Here is a 10,975-nt window from a genome sequence, read left to right as displayed (position 1 = left end):
GCTATATTCGGAAGCCTCCTGTGAGTCGATATATAGTTTCAGTCCATCTTGTCTTGTTCAGCTATTCACTAAAGTCTGCACAGACTCCTAATCACCTACAGTAAACAGCTGCTCTTAGGTCGTAACGGTCAAACTTCGTAAACAGTTTCAAAGAGATAACGGATTTCTTCTTCATAACTGTTGCTGCAGCAGTTTCACGATGTCAGGATGGCCGAGCGGTCTAAGGCGCCAGACTCAAGGATTACCTTGCCTGCTAGAGCAGGTCTGAGCATTCTGGTCCTCGTCTGAGGGCGTGGGTTCGAATCCCACTTCTGACAAAATTTTAAAAGCTGATGCTGATGAACCACACAACCGATTGCAAAATACGTTCTGATTTGATCCGTTATAAATGGTACTGAAAGCCTGAGACTGTGAAAACAGTAGGTTTGTTTATAAATAATTCTTCTCCTACCAGTCACGATTTTCTTTATTTTATTTTTCACACGATGCGTCTCCATTTGTGCTGTTTAGTGTGTGTGAAACTCTGCACAAATGAGCCATAAGAAAACTATAAGTACAAATTCTTCTAAATTTCACCACTCTAACACATCGACATCACCTAGAAATGGCATAACAAACACGAAAAACTGCTCTTGCAAATGGAAACCATTTCCCGAAAAATAAAATAAAGTAAGTCGTGACTGGTAGCAGAAGAATTATTTATAAACAAACCAAAAGTACGTTGCATTCATCACAACAGAGTAACCGAATTCAGAAGAAGTAAAATTATTCCACTCTGTTCTTCTTTTAATTTTAATGTGAATCACTTTCAGTGATTCACATAGGAGGTGTAGATATTTTCTGGAATCTTCGCAGTCATTTGCGGAATGGATACAAGGAAGAGTTCAGACAAATTTAGGACGTGTCGGGGATATATGAAGCGCAGTAAATAAGTTGGTGGACGTTCGTCAGATCTCTACCAAAAACAGAAGTACGCGTGCTATGACATAAAAGGCATTCTTATTTAATGCAATCGAATTTTTGTAATTTTCTTTATTTTTATGGCACGTGAACGATAGTACTCAAATGTCATTCAACAAAGCAGACAGCTGTAACTATCAGAAATTCGCGCGAAAATCGGCTTCTAAGTTTTCGTAGCATCTTTAATTCACTAAAGCTAGAACAAAGTTTCGAAAGGGTGTGTGGTTTTGTGGTAGAATGCTCGTTTACCAAGAGGGTGGACTCTATTCACTTCCAAGTCGATGAATATTTTTCAACAATGGTGCATGTTTTAAAAATTTTTTCCGTGAAGTGTAAAACACACAAAGATGAAGCAAAAATCATTTGCGCTCGTGAATGGGAATCGTTGGATTCAGCAGCCAGTCATCTTCTTTTTTTTCAGTTTAGTTCGAATACCTACATCCCTTAAATATAAAGTTCTTCACATATATTCTAATGAACATAAATGTAATTGGTATTTTTTGTAAAATATACTCTTATTCCTATTCATAATTGAATCAGTCATTTCGAAAAGGCCATATATCCATAAAAGTAAAATTTTCAGGAGAAAGAAGACACTGCTTGGTTTGCGAAACGGAAGTGTAAAGTGTTTTAGCTTATATTTAGACTTCAGTGCAGGATATTTAACTTAATGGCATCATAAAACTGTGTGCCAAATCAAAACATGTTACGTTACAAACAACCGATGTGTCGATACGGCCTTGTCGAATGAAATTGCTTGTATGAAACATAACATTCTACAGATAGCTGATGCCTTGCAACTGTGTCAACTAAGTAAGTGATAAAATGTAAGTAACAAAAACTGCAGCATGATGCATATGTTGGTGTGCCTTTTATTACACAGTCTTTTAAGTTTAGAACAGTACAAAACAGAGAAACTGTTAGTTATCAAAAGTCTTCTTCATGCTCATTCAGAGCTTTTGTAGGTCATTTACAAAGTAAATCTAATTTATCGTCTGGTATATACTGAAACAATTTCCTTATGTCTGCAGTTTTTTTCACGTTGAATGGAAGCTTTTCTTTGCGTGCGGAAGGGTTTGGTTGTTCAGGCGTGTACCACTCAGGCTTCCCCGAAAAAAAATCTTCTCGCTGTAAGCCGTCGATCCACTGATATACTTTCAACAAACCAGGTTTACTTGCACACTGTTCAAACGTCACATACAGCGACAGTTGTAGGGTCATTTTCCGATCACGTGGAACTTTGGCCAATGATTTCCTTGATACGGCAGATTTTTTTATCATGTTTAGACCACTAAGTCTTACAATCAATGATCTCACTAGTTTGCACTGGATGAACCTGGAAAATTGAACTTGCCCTTTTTATTATTGTGTCGATTTCGTCTGAAGTGTATATTCGATCAGTCTTGCGAATAAGTCTCTTTGCTGTGGCAAAAGATTGGAAAATAATGAATAATCTTTTCAAATTGCCGAGGTGATGCTGCAGCTAACAAAAATCTGACCACAGTGTTGTTTCTATTTTGACCAGGGTGTCCACCTGAAAAGATGTGTAGCTCCATCGCCTCTTTGGGAATGTTTTCCTTACTTGTTCAGCAATGAGCAGCCTTTATTGGGTCCTTTACCAACCTGCCCTTCGTGGTATGAGAAAAACGTTGCCTTATGATTTCCTAAGTTGACAATGTAAAATTCAAAAACCACAACTGTCTGTAAAAAGCATTTCCTGCACTGGAGTATCTGACAGTGGGATGTTCTACATGTAGCCGACAGTAATGCCACCTACACTATATTTATCCTGGGCAACCGTCTCGATTGCGTCAAATCTCTCACAAAATTTCTTGGCCCTGTTCTTATGTACTATGAATTCTGTCGTAGCCACTCTATTGCATTATCATTCAAATGCGGGCTTTTCCAATTTTTTGGTTCAGCTCCTCAGCTGCCGAACAGGTGTCAATCCGCAGCTTTCCAGATTTGTAATCAAAATCTTCCTTCGAAAATGTAAAATAAAATTTGTAGTTCACTTTAGCATCAGGATATTATTGATTAAATAACCCATGCATCTGTTTGACATCCAGCTGTACTGATAAATATTTTGTTCGGATGTTGTTCGAATAATCGCTTTAATTTACAGTGAATTATTCAATATGGCACTTAATCAAAGAACATACAGCTCCGTGGATTAAGTTATGTCTTGAACCCTCCGGTTTGCCCCGCATACCAACCGTTGGGCTGTCTAGCAGTACTAGGGGATTTAAACGACGAATACGTTTCTCATCTATTCGGTGGAGACCCAAGAACCTATTTTTACAAATTTGGATTTGTCTTCCATCACTGCTCAGGTGATATTCAAAATTAGCTATTCGCATTTTGGGATTTGTAGTATTTGACTTCCTTTCTCTTTTTACTGGATGCGCATTAATTAGACATTGTGCCTAATATCCTGAGTATCTTTATCAGCAAAACAATTCATATGTGTCAATATTTGCATTAGCGATTACTCCGTCTCTAAAGACCTTCTTGGACACATGAAAACTCCTACACAATCAACTTGTGATCAAACAGCCCATTGCCGCGCGGGATTAGCCGAGCGGTCTTAGGCGCTGCAGTCATGGACTGTGCGGCTGGTCCCGGCAGAGGTTCGAGTCCTCCCTCGCGCATGGGTGTGCGTGTTTGTCCTTAGGATAATTTAGGTTAAGTAGTGTGTAAGCTTAGGGACTGAGTACCTTAGCAGTTAAGTCCCATAAGATTTCAGACACATGTTTACAAAAAAAAAAAAAAAAAAAAAAAAAACTGCAGACCAATTAAGATAGAATTTCTGTGAGTATTGCCCAACACGACGGTATGTTATCACGTAAGATATAGCTATTGTGTTGTAGGGTCAACATCAGTAACTACACCTACCAGCATTGGATCCCGTTCGGCGTGGTGCTACGACATTTTCACTGTAGCTCACATTCTGTTTCCCTTGGGGTTTTTCTCTCTTTATTCGATCACGTTTATCAAACTATCCTTTTTTCTTCTCTTTACGTCCTCATAATCACTGACACTATCACTTTCACTCTTGCAAACAAAAGTATAAAATAGCTCTACGAGAAACAACGGCAGTTGTCCACGCAAACATACGTTCTGCGAGCAGCGCTTGCAGCGGTCAACACGTGACCTAACAGCTGGCAACTACGGCAAGGCTACATTGCAAGACACATGTCTCTTTCCCGCGGAACGTGAAATACGACTCTTAATATCACTGACATAGGAGTGAGCGGGATATGGCCTTTTCACAGGAAATGGGCGTTTCTTCGAGTAGTTCCTGATCTTGAGCTAAAATGGAAATGTGGTGGGGATGGACATATGGCCTTTTCGAAACGACTTATTGATTTACATACGCTGTTGCTGTTATCTTCAGTCCAGAGATTGGTTTGATGCAGCTCTCCGTGCTACTCTCTCCTGTGCAAGCGTCTTCATCTCCCAGTACCTACAGCAACCTACATCCTTCTGAATCTGCTTAGTGTATTCATCTCTTGGTCTTCCCCTACGAATTTTACCTTCCATGATTCCCTCCAGTAGTAAGGGTAGTAAGTATGTGATCTACCCATCTAATCTCCAGCATTCCTCTGTAGCACCACATTTTGAAAGCTTCTGTTGTCTTCTTGTTTACACTTTTTATCGTCCATGTTTCACTTCCATACATGGCTACACTTCATACAAATACTTTCAGAAACGACTTCCTGACACTTAAATCTATACTCGATGTTAACAAATTTCTCTTCTTCAGAAACGCTTTCCTTGCCAGAGCCAGTCTACATTTTATATTCTCTCTACTTCGACCATCATTAGTTATTTTGTTCCCCAAATAGCTAAAATCATTTACTACTTTAGGTGTCTCATTTCCTAATCTAATTCCCTCAGCATCACCCGATTTAATTCGACCACATTCCATTATCCTCGTTTTGCTTTTGTTGATGTTCCTCTTATATTCTCCTTTCAAGACACTGTCCATTCCATTCAGCTGCTCTTCCAGGTCCTTTCCTTTTTCTGACAGAATAACAATGTCATCGGCAAACCTCAAAGTTTTTATTTCTTCTCCATGGATTTTAATTCCTATTCCAAATTTTTCTTTCGTTTCCTTTACTTCTTGCTCAATATGCAGATTGAATAACATTGGGGATAGGCTACTACTCTGTCTCACTCCCTTCTCAACCACTGATTCCCTTTCATGCCACTCGGCTCTTATAATTGCCATCTGGATTCTGTACAAATAGTAAAGTGCCTTTCGCTCCCTGTATTTTACGCTTGTCACCTTCAGAATTTGAAAGAGAGTATTCCAGTCAACATTGTCATAAGCTTTCTCTATGTCTACAAATACTAGAAACGTAGCTTTGCCTTTCCTTACCCTGTCTTCTACGGTAAGACGTAGAGCCAGTTTTGCTTCACGTGTTCCAACATTTCATGTAAGTATTTTGCAATTGTGACTTATTAAACGGTTAGTTAGGTAATTTTCACACCTGTCAACACCTGCTTTCTTTGATATTGGAATTATTATATTCTTCTTGAAGTCTGGAAGTATTTCGCCTGTCTGATACAATTTGTTCACCAGATGGAACAGTTTTCTCAAGGCTGTCTCAATAGTTCTAATGGAATGTTGTCTACCGCCAGAGCCTTGTTTCGACTTAGGTATTTCAGTACTCTGTCAAATTCTTCACGCATTTACATACAGCAGCCAAAATTACAGATTTCGTCACAAATATTCTCAATTACCGATCATTTATCAAAGATTGTTTAAATAAATAAGCATTACAAATTATTTTAGTTTCTTCTTTATGTATTTTACGCTTCACGGAAATATTCTTAGAACATGCACCTTTGTATAAATATATGCTTCGACCAGGAAGTGAACCCATGCCACCCAGGTTGACAGATGTACTTTCTGTCATGATGCCACATGACCTCGAAAAAGGCAGCCTTCATTTAGTGAATTGGATGCGCTAGGAAAACATCAGAGAAGTCAAGAAAATTTTTGAGAGTTGCATTGCTATGCTGTGGGAGACCAATATTTCAGTTCTGAACTTCACATACCACATATACAAAAAATTACGAAGATTTGATTACCGTGTGGTCTAACTCGTCAGTCTGGTGATCAGATACTGAGTTGCGCTATACCAAAACTGCGGTTCAGTAGTTTCGGTACAGCAGATAAATGTGGTAGTAAATGGTAGGGTTAGCGGTAGTTCTAGTAGGGAAGGAAACACAAATGAATGCGCGAGAGAGGAACTGGTAGCCGACAACTTCACTTTCTTCGTTTTCATGTAATTAGAAACGCACATCGTTCAGTGTTAGTCCATTGTGTATTTTATATCCTTACAAAATTTAAATGACATTCGGCAAACAATAAAAATGAGCTGCTCGCATAACTTGTGCGTTTTTGTGCAACCACAGCAATTACTTTTGATACAAGTACAGTTTACATGCACGAACACAAAAAAGTTGTTATTTAGTACTCAGTAGTAAGTTTTTCATCATAATCAAAGGTAAGAGTTTCCTGTTATTAGTGATAAGTGAGATAGTTGGTGAACGTAACACAGGCATGTTTTACGTAAGATCAACGAAGTACTGAAGTGCAGTGTGATTTGTTTTTCCTTTGTTTTTTTTATTTTACCTTTTTTGAGGAGATTTCGTTTTCTAGCGCCATATGATCAGTCTTCTTTTTTTTCTTTTTGCCTCCTCCTGTTTCATGTTATAAAGCAACAAGCAACAATTTTCGAATAATATCGAAGTTGAACAATGACAGTTTCAATTTTGCTATAGATACTGTTTATTTTGAAGTAACAGACAGGAAACTATGCAGAACAAAAATGTTTTGTAGAGGTGCAGCTCCCATATATGCCCTCACTCAAGGTTCTCGACGGTCCACCACTTACGGTTTCTAGGGAATTCTGGTAAGACACCGATCGCATACGCAGATAAAGCGATCGAAATGAGCCACCGCCTGATAGGTACACATGACAGCTAACATACAAGTAACTAGGTTACAAGCTTAATTGACCAAAACTACTAGGGAAACTACGTCAGTCTACGGTGGTTTTGCAACTCTGGATATAATCATCTACCTCGTTTGAACTGAGCCACAGTCACTGACTTCATCCTGTGCAGTACATTGGTTTTCTGTCTCCTCTTACATAATGTGCATCGTCCCTGGCAGCGTGCAGTCGGATTGAATGGCTGCAGGAAAAAACATCCCGGCTATGTATTCAACAACCGTTGAATTACGTCCTTCTGTAGAATTTCACAGGAAACTATTCTGGAAAAACATTAGGCGTTGACTCAAACTGTGAGTATATTACCCAAGTAGTGTTCCACGTAGGCAGGCGAAACTCCTCTACAAGTGACCAGGTGGTCCATTCGTCGTCATTAAGTTGGGTTGGGTTGTCTGGGGGAGGAGACCAGACAGCGAGGTTAGCGGTCTCGTCGGATTAGGGATGGATGGGGAAGGAAGTCGGCCGTGCCCTTTCAAAGGAACCATCCCGGCATTTACCTGGAGGAATTTAGGGAAATCACGGAAAACCTAAATCAGGATGGCCGGACGCGGGATTGAACCGTCGTCCTCCCGAATGCGAGTCCAGTTTTCTAGCCACTGCGCCACCTCGCTCGGTATTCGCCATTAGGTTGTGAGAGTGATGTGTAGCTGCAGATTTAGTTTCGACGAGTTGCAGTCAGTCGTGTGCAACGACTACTGTATGAAGAGTGTACGTCGTTCTTACTGGAGAGGCACTGTCAGGGATGAAGGCTACGTCTGGCGTCGTCAGGGTAGTGTGACGAGACCGCTATTGTTCACAACATACAGTCCGAGAAAGAAGTTTACAACGTGCCACAGTGGTGTAGGGAACGTCGAGACGAAAAAATTGCGAATTTTTTTATTTCGTTAGCATTGGGAATTTAATGTGAAGGCAGTAAAAGAAGAAAGACCTTTGTAGACGTCATGCTAAAACTAATTACGTTTACATTTCCATCTAAACCCACACCTGCACAGTGGTCTGTTAGTATGGAAGTTAGATAAGGAAAACGATTTATTTGTCACTTTTATGCTGTTAAAATTCACAAAATTTTAATGTGAAATTTACACAAACGCCAATTTTACGATATGTAAATGCAAGAACTAAGTACATTTAATACTCAAGTATCATTTAAGGGAGAAAAGGAAAAGAGCGTCAATCAATTAAGATCGACTAAGCTGATGATGTAAAAGGACGGTAGGATATCGAAAATCACGCGCGACACACATGCGCTGAAGCTCAGGCAGCTTTTGTGGGCCAGTCTGAGATACTTTCCTGGCTTGATGGACCACAGGTGTCCTATATAACATTGCTCGTATATAATATTGCTCGACCCGACTTCCAACTTACCAATGTAGTACGTTGTAAACAGGTATCATTTAAGTGGTTGAACGTTCAAGTTCAGATCAAAGGCCGGTCCTAAGTTTTTAATCGATACTTGAAATAAACAGAGAGGCAGATTACTTATAATCATCGCCTGGTGCAAAGATTGGCAGCTGAATTCAAACATAAACAAATGGGGACATACAGTTAAAACTTTCACGACCGATTGTCTTAGCTTCTGGAGAATCTACCATGTTGTATGGTCATGGTCTATGAAACTTTTTTTGGCGTTTCGTCCACAGCTGGTTTGACATCTTAAGAATTCCTCTCGGAACGAAATCAGCTAGCCGCCTACAGCATCCGAGGATGGCCTCTGAACCCAGGCGGCAGTGGTCATTTGCGCCGAAATGAGCAACGATTTGCAGTCGGATGCACTCAGGGCAATCAGTCGCTGCCGGCAGAGCCTCCTCCACACCCTAAACGTTAATCCCCAGCAAACAACACAGTGGCCAAAGGCCTTTCTTTTCGACCTGCCCATTGTTTCCATAATGATCTCCACATTCGCCTGACGATGGAGTTCCCAGTTACAGGCAAACCCACCCTCTGCACGTGTCCAAACCTTTCAGGAAGAATGCAACCAGTACCAAAAGACGAGGTGCCCTGTGCTGGCTCAGACATGATTTCAGCAGTGAGAAATATTGAAATTTTAAACATTTTTATTGGCTGAGATCCAGCAACCGTACATATTTAGTTGCAGGTTGTATGTATAGCCACATCAGTTGCACAAAATTGTTGCCAAATTGACCACGACTTCGTCTGCACTAAGGCAGTCTTCATCAGAATAAAAAATTACATAAATTACGTGTAATCACACCATGTGTGAAAAACGTCTGAGCAAAAGTGCTCTCATCAAATAGAAAATGCGATAAGAATAAAAACTAAAATGTAAAAATGTAACATGTTTGTCAACTGCATAAAATATTCCATGGAAATACAATGGCAGCTGCTACCATCAGTCTGACATTTTTACGTTTTATTTTTTATTCTTGTGACATTTTCTATTTGACGAGAGCACTTTTGGTCAGACGTTTTTCACACATGGTGTGATTACATGTCATCCTACGTAATTTTTTATTCTTTTGAATACTTCCTTAAGCACTCGAAACCATGCTCAATTTGACAATAATTTTGTGCAACTGAGGTGGCTATACATTCATCGTGTAACAGTCAGAAATACCTTAAAGTTAAAGGCACAGCTGTCTGCTCATTACCCACTTTGTTGATGACCAGCATATGATCAACATTGGTAAATATAATTGATCATATTTATCATCATTGATTGTATGTTGATCATCAAATTGATCATCTTTACCAACTATCTAACTTATAAATTTTTTTTAAAAAATCGATGTCTTCATTTTTCTTAAGGAAAGTCATTATAGAATTATGGGGATTAAAAATTTAATTCCTGCAAGATATTAAACAAACAAAACAACAAATACAACTAATAACAAACAAAAATTAAATCCTCTTCTGTAAATTCAGCCACCATTGTATTCTTCTACAACTTCTTCTTGTGGAAATGAGTTTTTACAATATTTATCGACATGTACTTTGCTTTCTTCAGTAGAATATGAACTGTTTTATTCTGAGTAATGTTTGTAAATTGCCTTAAAAATCTTTTTTACATATTTCTCTGTACTATTTTTATTTAATTCTACAAATGCAGCTTTTTGTTTATTGTAAACTGTAATTTTTACACAACCATTTTTAAGTAAAATTAAATCGACACACTCTACTTGGTATTATTCATCTGACAAATTATTTAATTTTTCTCTTATGTCCTGGTAATGCAATTTATTCTTGTAAAAGACATCTAAAATTTTAGCATTTCTGTCTTCCTCCAGTTGTTAGTATAAATTTATTAAAATAGAAAAAAATTGGAATTTTTGTGAAGAAACTGAAATGAAGAGACCCAAATATGTGGTAGAAAAAGAAATAAATATCAATTACTAAATTAATTTTATTTAAAATAAAAGGAAAAACTATTTACTCCTACAGGTATATATCCTTGGGAAACAGATGTATTTGTTTACATAACCAAGGAAATTATACAAAAGGAATGATTTCCATTATTATTTAGTTATTTAACATATAATGTTTACCATATTTATTTTCCAGAAGATGGAAATTGTTATATTTTTGGAGATTATTATATTTGTAAAAATATAGCAAGTTTAGTTTGACTTAATTACAAACAGCCACCATTAATTTTAGATTTTTTAAACAGAATAAAATAGTTATTCTAGGGAAATTCGAAACAGTTAAAATATAAACATAAAAAAATTAAGCAACAAACATTAATATTTTTGGTGGCTATTTTGTGTTCTTTTGGTTTTATTGAGCTTAACTTTAATCTTGTAATTTAATCTATATTTTTATTTCAAATTTCTTCTTCCAGCCAATAATCAGAACAAGAACACTCTTGTACATTTTCGAATTTAAAAATATCTCTCTTTTTCCTTGATCATTTTTAATAGCAGTATTAGAAATAAGTAGATCCAGTGTTTCTTGTAGATCTTCTATTCATTTGCAGTTTTTTATGTTTATGTTTCCTAGTATTTGACAGACTTTTATATTTTCGATCATTT

At 37.9% G+C, this 10,975-nt stretch overlaps 1 non-coding gene across 1 annotated transcript; it reads left to right on the top strand.

Annotated features, from left to right (window-relative positions):
* The first annotated feature begins 201 nt into the window (after positions 1–201).
* Trnal-caa lies at positions 202–317 on the top strand. The gene is made up of 2 exons: positions 202–239; positions 272–317. It is a non-coding gene; the product is annotated as a tRNA-Leu (tRNA).
* Positions 318–10,975: the final 10,658 nt, after the last annotated feature.

The sequence above is a fragment of the Schistocerca piceifrons genome, chromosome 6 (genome assembly GCF_021461385.2).
Source record: "Schistocerca piceifrons isolate TAMUIC-IGC-003096 chromosome 6, iqSchPice1.1, whole genome shotgun sequence".
Taxonomy (NCBI): Eukaryota; Metazoa; Arthropoda; class Insecta; order Orthoptera; family Acrididae; genus Schistocerca; species Schistocerca piceifrons.
Note: the sequence above shows the minus strand (reverse complement) of the source record. Positions and strands in the feature narration are given on the sequence as shown.